This window comes from Hypanus sabinus, unplaced genomic scaffold, assembly GCF_030144855.1.
Source record: "Hypanus sabinus isolate sHypSab1 unplaced genomic scaffold, sHypSab1.hap1 scaffold_185, whole genome shotgun sequence".
Lineage (NCBI taxonomy): Eukaryota > Metazoa > Chordata > Chondrichthyes > Myliobatiformes > Dasyatidae > Hypanus > Hypanus sabinus.
In genome coordinates, this window is record NW_026779939.1 from 474,055 (window position 1) to 490,805 (window position 16,751).

Genomic DNA, 16,751 nt, shown 5'->3' on the forward strand with positions numbered 1-16,751 from the left:
CCTCCAAACTCTCTCATCACAGACTCCAAGGATTACACACAGTGAAGGCACCTCCAGACAGTTCGTTACGGATTCCGAAGTCACAAACAGAGTGAAACAAGCACCCCAATGTCCCACCAGACACTCACGGGGGAGACACAGAATGAAGCTTCCTCCAGACACACCCTGGTTAAGACACAGAGTGAAGCTCCCTCCACACTGTCCCATCACACACACACGGGATCAGACACAGAGTGAAACTCCCTCCACACTGTCCCATCACACACTCCCAGGGTCAGACACAGAGTGAATTTCCCTCCACACCGTCCCATCACATATTTCTGGTTTAGACACAGAGTGAATCTCCCTCCACACAGCCCCATCACACACTTCCTGGGTCAGAAAGAGATTGAAACACTTGTCCTCCGTCTCTGCCCCACTCACTTCTCGATGGAGACGGTGAGTCCGATTTTACGAGCTATACATTCATGTAGGTCTCGCTGTCGTCCATCTTGTCGAGGTTCCTCTGCGTCTCCGAACTCAGCGAGACAAACAAACACCAGATGAGCAGCTGAGAAAGAGAGGAGCCGAGAGCACGGTGTGGAAGTGCTGGGGAAGAGGGAGACTGAGTGTCTAAGAGTGATTGGTGTGGACCGATGACAGATTCCTGGTTTGAGCGTCCGCTCTCCCATTGTTCTGCTTATCACCGGTGCTTCCGAACCTCTGTGTTCTGGAAACCAAGGCCCCGGGATATACCGCAACCCCCTCCGAAATAAACGAGCCCCCTCCCTCCGAGCAGACGTCAGAACAACAGATGCCATTTTTAGACTGTTCATTTCCTTTGAAAGAAACCTGACATTTAGATCTTGAAGTTTACAGGAAACCAACGCACGCTGAGACGATTCTGAGTTTTGACTCTCTTCACCCATTGGAACATAAGCTGGGGGTTGTCAGTATTTCAGAGAAGTATTGAAAGCGTGCGGCTACACTGACTGGGCCGTCATACAGACAGCGAAAATAGAAATAGCAGCGACGTCAGCCCAACAGGCGGACTTCAGCAGTTCTCTCAAACCCTCATCACCTTCTGTCTAACATTTTCTCTCTCTGCATCACTCACTCTCCCCTCACTCATTCCCTGTGTCTCTCCCATGAACGCCACTAACCCGCTTCAATGTCGCTCCTCTCTCCAGCCAACTCCTTTAGCCACCGCTCCCTCTCTCTCCTCTGCCTTTCTATCTCGTTGCATGCCACGTTAAAGCCTTCTCTTTCGGTTTCCCCTCCCTCTCTACACCAGTTTCCCTCTTCCCACTATCAGCCGCTCACAGTGAACGTTACCGGATTGAAATGTGACCACGACGTCTGCCCCGGTCCCGGGGATGGTGCCGCCCACGGGACAGTAGGGATCATTTACATCCTCCACTGTAACTAATGGGGTAGCTGATGGGACATCGGTGCTTTGGGAATCGTGAGGGAGGAAAATGGCAATAAGGGTAGTTGTGAGTTAATCGATGTACTGGGCCGGTGTGTGTGTGTGTGTGTGTGTGTGTGTGTGTGTGTGTGTGTGTGTGAAAGAGAGAGAGAGAGAGCACCACGGCACCGTCTGAACCAACATTTCCCCGGGGTCATACATTAACGAATCTCCCTCCACACCGTCCCATCACACACCACACACTCCCGGGGTCAGAAACAGTGTGAATCTCCTTCCGCACCATCCCATTACACACTCCCGGGGCCAGATACAGAGTGAAACTCCCTCCACACCGCACCGTCCCATCACGAATTTCCGGTGTCAGAAATGAAGTTGAATCTCCCTCCACTCAGTCCCGTCACTTACACGCGGGATCAAAAACAGAGTGAATATCCCTCCACACCCTGCCATCACACACTCCCGTGGTCAGACACAAAGTGAATCTCCCTCCACACCGTCCCATCACACACTCCCGGGGCCAGACATAGAGTCAAGTTACTGATCACCGTCCCGTGTCCCACTTCCGGGGACAGACACAGAGTGAATCTCCTGTCGCACTCTCCACTCTCGGAGTGAGACATAAAGTTCAGCTAAGTCACCCATTGTCCCTCGCGGTCGGACACAGATTGAAACTTCCTCCTCACCGTCCTATTAACCACTCCCGGGGTCACAAAGAGATTGAAGCTCACTACACACTGTCCCGTCGCACACATTCATGATCAAACACACAGTGACACTGACTCCTCATCGTCCCATTACCTGCTCCCTAGGTCCATAGAAACATAGAACATTAGAGCAGAGAAACAGTCTTTTGGCCTTTCTTTGCTGTGCAAAACCATTTTTCTGCCGTCCTACTGACCTGCCCCTGGGCCATATCCCTGCATACCGCTGTCATCCATGTAACTGTCAAAGTTTTTCTGAAATATGAAAAGTGAGCACGCATTCACCACTTCATCTGGCAGCTAATTCCGCACTCCTACCACTTCCTGCGTGAAGAAACCCCCCCGCCCCCCGCAACCTTGTTCCCTTTAAATTTTCCCACTTCACCCTTAACCCATGACCTCTGCTTTTTATTTCTCCCCTAGCATCTCTGGAAAAAGCCTGCTTGCATTCACTCTATCTATACCCATCATAATTTTTTTATACCTCTGGCAAATCCCCTTCATTCTCCTACGCTCCAGGGAATAAATTCCTAACCTATACAACGATTCTCTGTAACACAAGTTTCGCAAAAAACGGCAACAACCTTGTAAACCTTCTTTGCACTCTTTCAGCCTTATTAATATCCTTCCTGTAATTCGGTGGCCAAAACTACACACAATACTCCAAATTCGGTCTCAGTAATGTCTTATACAACCTCACCAGAACATTCCAACTCTATACTCAATACTTTGATTTATACAGGCCAATATACCAAAAGCTCTCTTTACGACCCCATCCACCTGTGACGGCAGTTTTAGGAAATTATATATCTGTACTCCCAGATCCCTCTGTTCTACTGCACTCCTCAGTGTCTTAACATTTACCTTGTATGTTCCAGCTTGGTTTGACCTTCCGAAGTGCAACACCTCACACTTGTCTGCATTAAACTCCTTCTGCCATTTTTTCAGCCATTCCTCCTACTGGTCCAAATCCCTCTGCAAGCTTTGAAAACCTTCCTCACTGTCCATTACACCTCCCATCTTTGTATCATCAGCAAATTTGTTTGTCCAATTTGCCACAGTATCATCCAGATCATTGATATAGATGACAAGTAACAATGGACCCAGCACTGATCCCAGAGGCACACCATCAGTCACAGGCCTCCACTCAGAGAAGCAATCATCCACTAACACACTCTGACTTCTCCCATTGAGCCAATATCTAATCCAATTTACTGCCTTTCCATGTATACGTAGTGACTGAATCTTCCTAACTACCCTCCCATGCGGGACCTTGTCAAAGGTCTTACTGAAGTCCATGTATATAACATCCACTTCCTTCCTTTCATCCACTTTCCTGGTAACGTCCTCGACAAACTCTAATAGATTGTTTAAACATGACCTACCACGCTCAAAGCTTCTAATAAATCCCTGTCTGCGAATAATTTCCCGGCTTACTTTTTGAGCTTTTTTTTAAACAACGGAACTACAAGTGCTATCCTCCAATCCTCTGTCACCTGACGCGTTTATATCGACATTTTAAATATTTCTGCCAGGGCCTCTGCAATTTCAACACTAGTGTCCTTCAAGGTCGGAGGGAATACCTGTCAGGCCCCGGGATTTATCTACTCCGATTTGCCTCAAGACACCAGGCACCTTCTCCTCTTTAAGCTGGATTGAGTTCCATGACCTCCCTACTTGTTTGTTTTGTTTCCATGGACTCCATTCCGGTTTCTTTAGTATATGCAGATGCAAAAGAAAACACTTAACATCTCTCCACTTCTTTTGTTTCCATACATAGCCGACCACTCTGATCTTCAAGAGAACCAAAATTATCCTTTTTTTCTTAACATATCTGTAGACGGTCTTAAGATTATCCTTCACCCTGACTGCCAAAGCAACCTCATGTCTTCTTTCAGCTTTCCTGATTTCTTTAGTAAGCTTTCTCTTACTCCTTTTTATGCTCATCAAGCATCACATTTCCCCTCTGTTGCCTACACATGTTATCCATCTCTTTCTTCTTCTTTACAAAGTTCCAATATCCCTCGAGAACCAAGGATCCTTATTCTTTTCCAATTTGCTTTTAAGCCTGACAGGAACATACAAACTCTGCACTCTCAAAATTTCTCCTTTGAAGGCCCCCCACTTACCAATCACATCCTTGCCAGAGAACAACCTGTCCAAATCTACGCTTTTTTGATATTTTTCATTTCTTCAAATTTGGCCTTTATCCAGTTTAGAACTTCAACCCGACGACCAGATTTATCTTTGTCCATGATCAAGTTGAACCAATGACGTTATGATCACTGGAACCAAAGTGTTCCCCTGCACACACCTCCGTCACATGCCCTAACTCATTTCAAGATAGGAGATCGAATATTGCATCCACTCTAATTGGTATATCTATATATTGATTTAGAAAACTTTCCTGAACACATTTAACAAAATCTAACCCATCCAGACCTTTAACCGTATGGGGTTCAGTCTGAGAGGGTCTCTCCCTCCACACCCTCCCATCATACTTTTCCGATGTCAGACACACGGTAAAGCTTCATCAAGGCCGTCACATCACTTCCTCCCGGGGTCAGACACAGAGTCAAGCTCCTTCCACACCGTCTCATCACCCACACACAGGTTCAGACTCAAAGTGAACCTCCCTCCACACCGCCCTATCATACACACCCGGGGTCAGACACAGATTCAGGATCCCTCCACATCGTCTCATCACACAGATTCTGGGTCAGACACGGAGTGTAGCTCCCTCCACACCATCGCAGCACAAACAACCGGGGTCATGCACAGAGTGAATCTCCCTCCACACCGTCCCATCACACTCTTCTGGGGTCAGAAGCAGAGTCAAGCTCCGTCCACACCGTACAGCAGACACTCCCAAGTTCAGACAGAGAGCGAGGCTGCTTCCACACTGTCTCATCAGACACTCCCGGGGTCAGGCACAAAGTGCAGCCTCTTCCACACCGTCCCATCACACAATTACGGGGTCAGACATAGTATCAGGATCTCTCCACACCGTCTCATCACACATTACGGGGTGAGACACAGAGTGAAGATCCCTTCACACCGTCCTATCTCACACTCCCTAGGTCAGAAAGAGATTTAATCTCCCCCGCCCAGTCTCTGCCCCACTCACCTCTCGATGGAGACTGTGAGTCCGATTTTACGAGCTGCACATTCATGTAGGTCTCGCTGTCGTCCATCCTGTCGAGGATCCTTTGCGTCTCTGAGCTCAGCGAGAGGAACAAACACCAGATGAGCAGCTGTTAAAGAGAGGAGCCGAGAGCAGCGGGTGGAAGTGCCGGGGAAGAGGGAGACTGTGTGTGAGTAGGATTGGTCTGGACCGATGAGAATGGCTGGACGAAGAGTAGTGAGAGTGTGGGGAAACAGAGAACAGCTTGCGTGGTAGTAAAGGGCTTTGGGGAAAATGAGACGCTCTATACTGGGATCAGACAGAGTGGATGTGAGGAGAGAGGGGGGTCAACATAAAATACCTGATTCCTGCAGAGATATTAAGGGGAGAGAGTAAGAATACAGAGGGCAGCTAACTGGCGAAAGCAGGAGAAAGAGAGAGACAAAGAAATGGAGTGGGTGGTGGGGCGAAGGAATAGAGGGAAGAGAGAAATCGCAGCAGAGAAGGAGGAAGGTTGCAGGGAGGGGACGATTGAGGGAAAAGGAAAATTGAAGTTTGAGGGATAGCCCGAACTCCAGTTGATTCCTGGTTTGAGCGTCAGCGCTCCCATTGCTCTGCTTATCACCGGGGCTTCAGACCCTCTGTGCTCTGGAAACCACGCCCCCCTGGACAAGCCGAAACACTCTCCCCTCTCCGCTCCCGGAGCGAGGCCCCCCCCTCCGAGAAGACGGCAAACAATACATTGCCATTTTTAGACTGTGTAGTACTTTTGAAAGAAAGCGAATATTTAGATATTGAAGTTTACAGGAAACCAACATACGCTGAGCCGTATCTGAGAGTTGACTCTCTTCGCACATGAGAATAGAAGCTGGGGTTTGTCAGTATTTCAGAGATGTATTGAAAGCGTGCGGCGACACTGACTGGGCCGGCAAACAGACAGCAAAAATAAAAACAGCAGTGACGTCAGCCCAGCAGACGGACGTAAGCAGTTCTCTCAGACCCACAGTCACCTTCTGTCTATCATTTTTCTCACTCCTTTTTCCTCCACTCCCTCTCTCTCCTCTGCCGTTCAACCTCACGGCCCTCCTCACTGAGCCTTCTCTTTTTGTTTCCCCTCCCAATTTTCCACACTTTCCCTCTCCCGCTCACAGTGAACGTTACCGGACTGAAATGCGATCGGGCCGTCTGTCCCGTTCCCGGGAAAAGCGCCGCCCACTGGACAGTCGGGATCAGTTACATCCTCCACAGTAAGTAAGGGGAAAGGTGAACGCTAATGGGGGCTTTGGAAATGGAGGGGCGGGGGCGAGTGGCTCAGGCGGTTGCAGTGCGCGATGCGGTTCCCCAAAGCGATGAGTCGGAGCTGGGGGGCGGTGTGTGTGTGTGTGTGTGTGTGTGCGTGTGCGCGTGTGTGTGTGTGTGTGTGTGTGTGTGTGTGTGTGTGTGTGTGTGTGTGTGTGTGTGTGTGTGTGTGTGTCTGAGAGAGAGGGAGAGAGAGAGAGAACTCACATTCCCTGGCTCAGACAAAAGTGATGCTCCCTTCACTCCGTCCCGTCACACACTCCAGGTGTCAGAAAGAAACTGAACTTCCTCCTTCCGTTTCTTCGCCACTCACCTCCCGATAGAGATGGTGAATCCAGTTTTACGATCTGCATTTTCCTGTACGTCTCGCTGTCATCCATCCTGTTGAGGATCCTCCGGGTCTCTGAGCTCAGCTTCATTTTGACAAAGAGAGAGAGAGAGAGAGAGAGAGAGAGAGAGAGAGAGAGAGAGAGAGAGAGAGAGAGAGAGAGAGAGAGAGAGAGAGAGAGCCTCTGCACCATCTGAACCAACATTTCCTGGCTCAGACATAAATAAATCTCCCTCCACACCGTCCCACTACACACTCCCATGGACAGACACAGAGTGCCGCTCCTGATCACCGAGCCGTCACGCACTTCCGTGGTCACAAACAGAGTGAAGCTCACTCCACACTGTCCCGTCGGACACATCCGTGGTCAGACACAGAATGACACTCACTTCTCACCGTCCCATTACTTGCTCCCTGGGTCCATAGAACCATAGAACCATAAAACATTACAGCGGAGAAACAGTCCTCTTGGTCCTTCTCGGCTGTGCTGAACCATTTTGCTGCCTAGTCCCAATGAACTGCCACTGAGCCACATCCTTGCATACCCCTCTCATCCGTTCTCCTGTCCAAGATTTTCTTAAATGTGAAAAGTGAGCACGAATTCACCACTTCATCTGGCAGCTCAGTCCGCACTCCTACCACTTTCTGCGTGAAGAAGCCCTGGCCCATGTTCCCCTTAAACTTTTCCCCCTTAACCCTTAAACCATGACCTGTTTTTTTTTTTATCCCGTATACTCAGTCGAAAAAGCTTGCTTCCATTCACTCTGTCTATATCCATCGTAATTTTATGCACCTTTAACAAATCACCCCTCATCTCCAACGCCCCAAGGAATAAAGTCCTAACCTATACAACCTTTCTCTGTAATTCAGTGATACAAGTCCCGGCAACATCCTTGTAAGCCTTCTCTGCACTCTTTCAACTTTCTTAATATCCTTCCTGTAATTCGGTGACCAAAACTGCACACAATAATCCAAATTCGGTCTCAACAATATCTTATACAACCGCATCATTACATTTCAACTCTTATACTAAATATTTTGATTTATAAAGGGCAATGTACCGAAAGCTCTCTTGACAACCCGATCCATCAGTGACGGCACTTATAGGAAATTATATATCTGTCCTCCAGGATCCCTCTGTTCTACTGCACTCCTCAGTGTCCGACCATTTATCGTGTATGTTCTCAACTTGGTTTGACTTTCGAAGAGAAATACCTCACCTCCACATTAAACTCCTTCTGCCACTTTTTCGCCCATTCCTCCAACTGGTCCAAATCCCTCTGCAAGCTTTGAAAATCTTCCTCACTGTCCATTACACCTCCCATCTTTGTATCATCAGCAAATTTGCGGATCCAATTTGCCAAAGTATCATCCAGATAATTGATATAGATGACAAATAACAATGGACACAGCACAGATATCTGTGGCACACCACTAGTCACAGGCCTCCACTCAGAGTAGCAATCCTCCACTACCACTCTCTGGCTTCTCCCATTGAGCCAATGTCTAATCCAGTTTACTACCTCACCATGTATATCTAGTGACTGAATCCTCCGAACTAACCTCCCATGCGGGTTCTTGTCAAAGGTATTACTGAAGACCATGTAGACAACATCCACTGCCTTCCCTTCATCCACTTTCATGGTAAATTCCTCGACAAAATATAACAGATTGGTAAAACATGACCTATCACGCACAAAGCGTCTATTCAATCCCTGAATATCCAAATACTTGTAGATCCTATCTCTTCGTATTCCTTCCAATAATGTATCTACTACCGATGTCGAACTCACCGGCCAATAATTTCACGGCTTACTTTTTGAGCTTTTTATTAAACAACGGAACTGCATGAGTTATCCTCCAATCCCTTGGCACCTAACCCGTGGTTATCGACTTTTTCAATATTTCTGCCAGGGCGCCTGCAGCTTCAACACCAGTCTCCTTCAAGGTCCGAGGGAATACCCCGTCAGGCCCTGGGGATTTATCTACTCTGATTTGCCTCAAGACACCAGGCACCTCCTCCTCTTTAATCTGTATTCAGTTCCATGACCTCCCTACTTGTTTGCTTTGTTACCATTCCATTCCAGTTTCAGTACTCCATTCCAGTTTCTTTAGTATATCCAGATGCAAAAGAAAACACTTAACATCTCTCCCACTTCTTTTGTTTCCATACATCGTCGACCACTCTGATCTTCAAGAGGACCAACATTATCACTTCCTATCCTTTTTTTCTTAATACACCTGCAGACGGTCTTAAGATTATCGTTCACCCTGACTGGCAAAGCAACATCATGTCTTCTTTTAGCTTCCTGATTTCTTTCGTAAGCAATTTGTTACTTTTCTTTATGCTCATCAAGCATGAAACTTCCCCTCTGTTGCCTACACATGTTATACACCTCTCTCTTCGTCTTTATCAGAGCTCCAGTATTCCTCGGGAACCAAGGTTCCTTATTCGTTTTTTATTTGCCTTTAATCCTGCCAGGAACATACAAACTCTGCACTCTCAATATTTCTCATCTGAAGGCCTCCCACTTACCAATCGCATCCTTGCCAGAGAACAACCTGTCCTAATCTACGCTATTTAGATACTTCATCATTTCTTCAAATTTTGCCTTTTTCCAGATTATTACTTCAACCCGACAACCATATCTATCTTTATCCATGATCAAGTTGAACTAATGACGTTATGATCACTGGAACCGAAGTGTTCCCCTACACACACCTCCGTCACTTGCCCTAAATTATTTCCTGATAGGAGATCTAATATTGCATCCTCTCTAGTTGGTATATCTATATATTGATTAAAAAACGTTCCTGAACCTGTTGAACAAAATCTAACCCATCTAGACCTTTAACAGTATGGGGTTCAGGCACAGTGTGAAGATCCCTCCACCCAGGTCCCATCACACATTCCCGACGTCAGACACACGGTAAAGCTTCCTGAAATCCGTCACATCACAGACTCCCGGGGTCAGACACAGAGTGAATCTCCCTACACACCGTCCCATCACACACTCCCGGGGTCAGACACAGAGTGAATCTCCCTCCGCACCGTCCCATCCCACGCTCCCGGGGTCAGGCACAGAGTGAATCTCCCTCCACACTGTCCCATCACACACTCCCGGGGTCAGACACAGATTGAATCTCCCTCCGCACCGTCCCGTCACACACTCCCGGCGTCAGAGACAGAGTGAATCTCCATCCACACCGTCCCATCACACACTTTTGGGTTTCAGAAAAAGTTTGAAGTTCCCTCCCTCCTAGTCTCTGCCCCTCACGCCTCTCGATGCAGACGGTGTGTCCGGTTTTACGATCTGTTCATTCATGTAAGTCTCGCTGTCGCCCATCCTGTCGAGGATCCTCTGCGTCTCTGAGCTCAGCGAGACAAACAAACACCAGATGAGCAGTTGATAAAGAGAGGAGCCGAGAGCAGGGAGAGGATGTTCTGGGGAAGAGGGAGATTGAGTGTGTGAGGGCGGTTGGTCTGGACCGATGAGAGTGTCTGCAGGAAGAGTAGTGAGAGTGGGGAGAAACAGTGACCAGTTTGAGCGGAAGGAAAAGAAAGAGAGACGTGGAATACTGGGGTCAGAAAGGGGCGCTGTGAGGACAGAGGAGGTTAAACATAGAGATGCCTGATTCCTGCAGAGAAATTAAGGGGAGAGAGTGAGAATACAGAGGGCAGCTAACTGGCGAAAGCAGGAGAAAGAGAGAGACAGAGAAACGGACAGGGTGGTGGGGCGAAGGAATAGAGGGAGGAGAAGAATCGCAGTAGAGAGGGAGGAAGTTTGCAGGGAGGGGACGATTGAGGGGGAAGGAATATGGAAGCTTGAGGGACACCCCGACCTCCAGTTGATTCCTGGTTTAAGTATCAGCGCTCCCATTGCTCTGCTTATCGACGGGGCTTCAGACCCTCTGTGCTCTGGAAACCAAGACACCGGGTCAACCCGAAACAGTCTCCGAAGTAAGCGAGCCCCCTCCCTCCGAGAAGACGGCAAACAATACATTGCCATTTTTAGACTGTGTAGTACTTTTGACAGAAAGCGAATATTTAGATATTGAACTTTACAGGAAACCGACACACGCGGAGCAGTATCTGACAGTCGACTCTCTTCGCCCATGAGAATAGAAGCTGGGGTTTGTCAGTATTTCAGAGAAGTATTGAAAGCGTGCGGCTACACTGACTGGGTCGGCATGCAGACAGGAAAAAATAAAAATAGCAGCGACGTCAGCCCAGCAGAAGGAACTTCAGCAGTTCTCTCAGACCCTCCATCACATTCTGACTATCATTTTATCTCTCTCCTTTTTCCTCCACTCCCTCTCTCTCCCCTGTCTTTCAATCTCACGGCGCTCATCACTAAGCCTTTTTTTGTCTCCCCTCGCTGTTTACCACACTTCCCCTCTTCCCACTGTCTCCCGCTCACAGTGAACGTTGCTGAGGGAAATGCGATCTGTCCCGTTCCCGGGAAAAGCGCCGCCCACTGGACAATGGGGATCAGATATATCCTCCACTGTAAGTACGGGGAGAGTTGAACGCTAATGGGGGCTTTGGAAAAGGAGGGGCGTGGACGAGTGGCTAATGGGGTAATGGGGTAGCGGTGCGGGATGCGGTGCGGCAAAGCGAGCTGGAACGGGTGTGTGTGTGTGTGTGTGTGTGTGTGTGTGTGTGTGTGTGTGTGTGTGTGTGTCTGTGTGTCTGTGTGTGCGCGTGTGTGTGTGTGTGTGAGAGAGAGAGAGAGAGAGAGAGAGAGAGAGAGAGAGAGAGAGAGAGCGGCCGCCTCGGCACCGTCTGAACCAACATTCCCGGGGTCATACATTAATGAAAATCCCTCCACACCGTCCCATCACACACTCCCGGGGTCAGACACAGAGTGAATCTCCCTCCACACCGTCCCATCACACACTCCACTCCCTGGGTCAGGCACAGAGTGAATCACCCTCCACACCGTCCCATCACACACTCCCGGGGTCAGATACGAGTGAATCACCCTCCACAGCGTCCCATCACACACTCCCGGGGTCAGACCCAGAGTGAATCTCCCTCCACACCGTCCCATCACACACTCCCGGTGTCAGACACAGAGTGAATCTCCGTCCACACCGACACATCACACACTCCTGGTATCAGAAAAAGATTGAACTCCCTCCCTCCGTTTCTTCCCCACTCACTTCTCGATGGAGACTGTGAGCGCTCTTCTACGAGCTGCACTTTCATGTATGTCTCGCTGTCGTCCATCCTGTCGAGGATCCTCTGCGTCTCTGAGCTCAGGGAGACAAACAAACACCAGATGAGCAGCTGATAAAGAGAGGAGCCGAGAGCAGGGGGAGTACGTGCTGGGGAAGAGGGAGATTGAGTGTGTGAGAAGTGTTTGTCTGGACCGATGAGAGTGGCTGGAGGAGGACTAGTGAGTGTGGGGAGAAACAGAGGGAGGAGAGAGTGAGGGGAAGGATAGGGCTTGCCGGAAAGTGAGACGTGGGATACTGCGGAGAGAAAGGGGGTAGTAAGGAGAGAGAGAGAGAGTGAATTCCTGCATAGAAATTCGGGGAGAGAGTGAGAAACAAAGGGCGAAATTATTGGTTAAAGCAGGGAAAGCAGGAGAAGGAGAGAGAGAGGGAGAGAGTGAGAGAGAGAGAGAGAGAGAGAGAGAGAGAGAGAGAGAGAGAGAGAGAGAGAGAGAGAGAGAGAGAGACGGACAGGGAGGGGCGAAGGAAGAGAGGGAGAAGTGCAAACGCTACAGAGAAGGTGAGGTGTAGCGAAGGAGCGAAGGGGCGACTGAGGGAGATGGAATAAGGAAGTTGGCGGTCCATTGGAAGAGAAGAAGGGAGTGAGAAGGGAATGGAAGAGGGGAATGAATGAGGGATGATGAGTGAACAGGGAGGGAAAGACGGACGGATATATTGTCACTCATTCAGAGCCTTTATTGACCGAACGATTTGCAACGAATACCCCACCCCAACCCCAACCTGCAGTTGATTCCTGGTTGAGCGTCAGTGCCCCCATTGCTCTGCGACCCGCAACACCCTCTGAAGTAAGCGAGCCCCCTCCCTCCGATAAGACGTCAGAGTAATAGATTGTCATTTTCAAACTGTGTAGCACTTTTGAAAGAAAGCGGGCATTTAGATATTGAGGTTTACAGGAAACCAACACACGCTGCGCATGTCTGAGATTTGACTCTCTTCACCCATTGGAACAATAAGATGGGGGATTTCAGTATTTCAGAGGTATTGAAAGCGTGCGGCTACACTGACTGGGCCGTCATGCAGACAGCAAAAATTAAAAATAGCAGCGACGTCAGCCCAGCAGAGAGAGTTCATCAGTTCTCTCAAACCCTCCATCATATTCTGTCTATCATTTTCTCTCTCTGCGTCCCTCACTCTTCCCTCACAATGTCCCTATGTCTTTACCGTGATTGCCTCTAATCCGCATTACTTTCGCCATTATCATCTCTCTCTTTTTTCCTCCAATCTTCTCTCTCCTCCGCATTTATATATCACTGCCTCCTCACTAAGCCTTCTCATTAAATCTGCCCTCCGTCTCTACCCCACTTTCCCTCTTCCCACTCTCTCCCGCCGACAGTGAACGTCGCCGGAATGAAATGGGACCGGGCCGTCTGTACCGTTCACAGGAAAGGCGCCGCCCACTGGACTGTGGGGATTAGTTACATGCTCGACGATCAGTAAGGGGGAGTTGAAAGGAAATGGGGGCTTGGGAAATGGTGAGGGAGGATAGTGGCTAAGGGGGTAGTTGTGCGATAAATCAGTGTGCAGGGAGCAGCTGTGAGTGTGTGTGTGTGTGTGTGTGTGTGTGTGTGTGTGTGTGTGTGTGTGTGTGTGTGTGTGGTGTGTGTGTGTGGTGACACAGAGAGAGAGAGAGAGAGAGAGAGAGATGATGAGAGAAAGAGAGAGAGAGCCTCGGCACCGTCCAAACAAAGACACAAACACTCCACACCGTCCCATCGCACTCTCTTGGGGTCAGACACAGAGTGAATCTAACCTCCACACCGTCCCATCGCTCTCTCCCGGGGTCAGACACAGAGTGAATCTCCCTCCACACCGTCCCATCACACACTCCCGGAGGCAGACACAGAGTGACTCTCCCTCCACACCGTCCCATCACACATTCCCGTGGTCAGACACAGAGTGAATCTCCCTCCTCACCGTCCCATCACACTCTCCCGGGGTCTGACACAGAGTGAATCTCCATCCACACCATCCCATCACACACTCCCGGGGGTCAGACACAGAGTGAATCTCCCTCCACACCGTCCCATCACACACTCTCGGGGTCAGACACAGAGTGAATCTCCCTCCACATCGTCCCATCACACGCTCCCGGGGTCAGACACAGAGTGAATCTCTTCCACACCGTCCCATCACACACTCCCGGGGTCAAACACAGAGTGAATTTGCCGCCTCACAGTCCGATAGCACAGTAATGTATTCAGAAACAGAGCGAATCTCCCTCTTCACTCCCTCTCTCCCCTCCCACCAATCACCAGCACTTCAGCGTTTCTGTTGTTTCCAACAGTGTGTCTGTTTCAGAGGTAAGAGTGTGTGAGAGACAAGATATAGAACTGAGGAGGGAGTTGGAGGAGAGGGAGGGTTGTGGAGGGGTGTTATGTTTACAATCACAGGTAGGAAGTGGTGTGAAACCAGACGACTGGCCTGTGCACACAGAGACGTAGAGAAACTGAGAAAAGAGAGATCTATATCCATGGAAGTGAGCAGAAATAAAAACAACAGTGTGGAGGGGACTTCAACCTGTGTCTGACCCTGGATGTGTGTGATGGGATAGAGATCCAGAGAGATCGATCAGTGGCTATCACAGTGTATGCAAGAGAGACCCTGTGGAAACTACCGGTGTGTCTCTGTCTCACCTGGGTTGGTAGTTTTACCACTTGAAGACGGCACCCTTAGTGCAGTCACATTTGGCTAATTTGAAGGATTTAAGATTGTGAACAGCAAAACCAGACTACCGGTGTGTCCTACTGCCGCTGAATCTTTTACAGGGTTGCGTGTGTGTAACACCTTCATGGGGGAGAGATCGGGAGACAATGACTTACGCAGAGAGAGAACGGCATGGACAGAAGGTAATGAGGTTTGTCTGAGAGACTCCTGAACTCCGTCTGTTGGTCTGCCGTCCCGTTAGTTTTTTTTTGCTGTCTGAATGAAGAAACAGTCACCCACCGTACGGATCTGCGTGCGTGAGTTTCCTGTAAACTTCAATATCCAGTGGATATCCAACTTCAATATCAATCACTGCATATTCTGAAATGGGTAATCTGTTTTTCGCAACTTTTTCTGGTGTAAAATTAGTGCAGATTTGAGAGAGAGAGAGAGGGAGAGAGAGAGAGAGAGAGAGAGAGAGAGAGAGAGACTGTGAGGAGTTACACATTCCACTCGGAGGGACTGGGCCCGCTTGCTTCGGTGGGTGTTGGGTGTTTGTCCCTGGGGGCCGTGGTTTCTCGCGCACAAAGGGTCTGAATCCCCAGCGATGAACAGAAAAGTGGGAAGGTCCGACGATCAAGCCAGAAATCAACCGCGAGGTGGTGGCGGGGGATGTCGACGGGATATTATTCTCCAGGACAATAGGATTCTGCATGATTGACACATATGCCCGCAGTCTTTCTCCTCATCTCTACTCATTGCATCCCCTCTCCAATCCCTTCTTTCTCCCTCCCTTCACTTGCTAGCCCCCTAATCCCTTCCTCCCGTATCCCTCCTCCCTTTCTGTAACACTCTTTCTCCTCCCTCTCATACATTTTGTCCACTGCATGTCCACCTCTCTCTCTCTCTCCTCTCTCTCTCTCTCTCTCTTCTCTCTCTCTCCTCTCTCCTCTCTCTCTCTCTCTCTCTCTCCTCTCTCTCTCTCTCTCTCCCCGTCTCTCTCTCTCTCTGTATATATACCTCAATTTCCTTCGTCAGCTCGCACTCTGCTTTCTCCCTCAACCCTATATTATCTTCAAATACCCCCCGCTGTTCTCCCTCTATACTCATTGTCTCCTATATCTGCTCGTTCCCCTCTTTATCTCCGCTCCTCCCTCTCTGCCATCTGTCACCCATTTCTTTCTCTCCGACCTCCCCCATACTCCCTCATTCTCCCCTCCCACTTTGTCTCCCCACTCTCACAGCTCCTCCCCCGCCACTCTCATCTCTCGAGAACACCCGCCTTCACACCCTCAATCTCTCTCCTGCCCGGCACCCCATCCCCCTAATCTCTGTCTCTTTCTTTATCAGCCGTCATCTGGTGTTTGTCGTTGATGTCGGTCAAACTCCCCTGTCAATACGGGATTCCTCTAACAGCAGTTGCTTTCTCTTTCTGTGCTCAGAGACGCAGAGAAACCTCGGCAGAATGGACGACAGCGAGACTTACATGAATATTAACTAAAACAAAAGCGGACTCACGGTCTCCCTTCCCGAGGTAAGAGGGGTGGAAAGACGTGTGGAGAGAGATTCAGTCTGTGACTGATCACGGGTGTGAGTGACGGGACGGTGTGGAACTAGCGTCACACCGTCTGACCCCAGGGGTGTATGATCGGACTGTGTGGATGGAGCTTCACTCTGATTCTAACCCCGGGTTTCTTTGATCGGCCGATATGGAAACAGCTTTATTCTGTGTATAATGTAGTTCGTATGTGCCGGGTTGTTTATTGGATCTTGCCTCTGTGTCAGATAAACACAGAAGATATATACACTCCAGAGTGAAGTTCCCTGCACTCCATCCCATCTCTCTCCAACCTGTCCATTCAAACACTCCCGAGGTCAGACACAGGGTCAAGCTCCCTCCGCACCGTTGGTATTATTTCTGTTCACTTCCACCGGATATCGACCTCTCGGTTCTCAGCTTCTCTGCGTCTCTGCGAGTACAGGCCAGTCGTGCGGTTTACACCACTT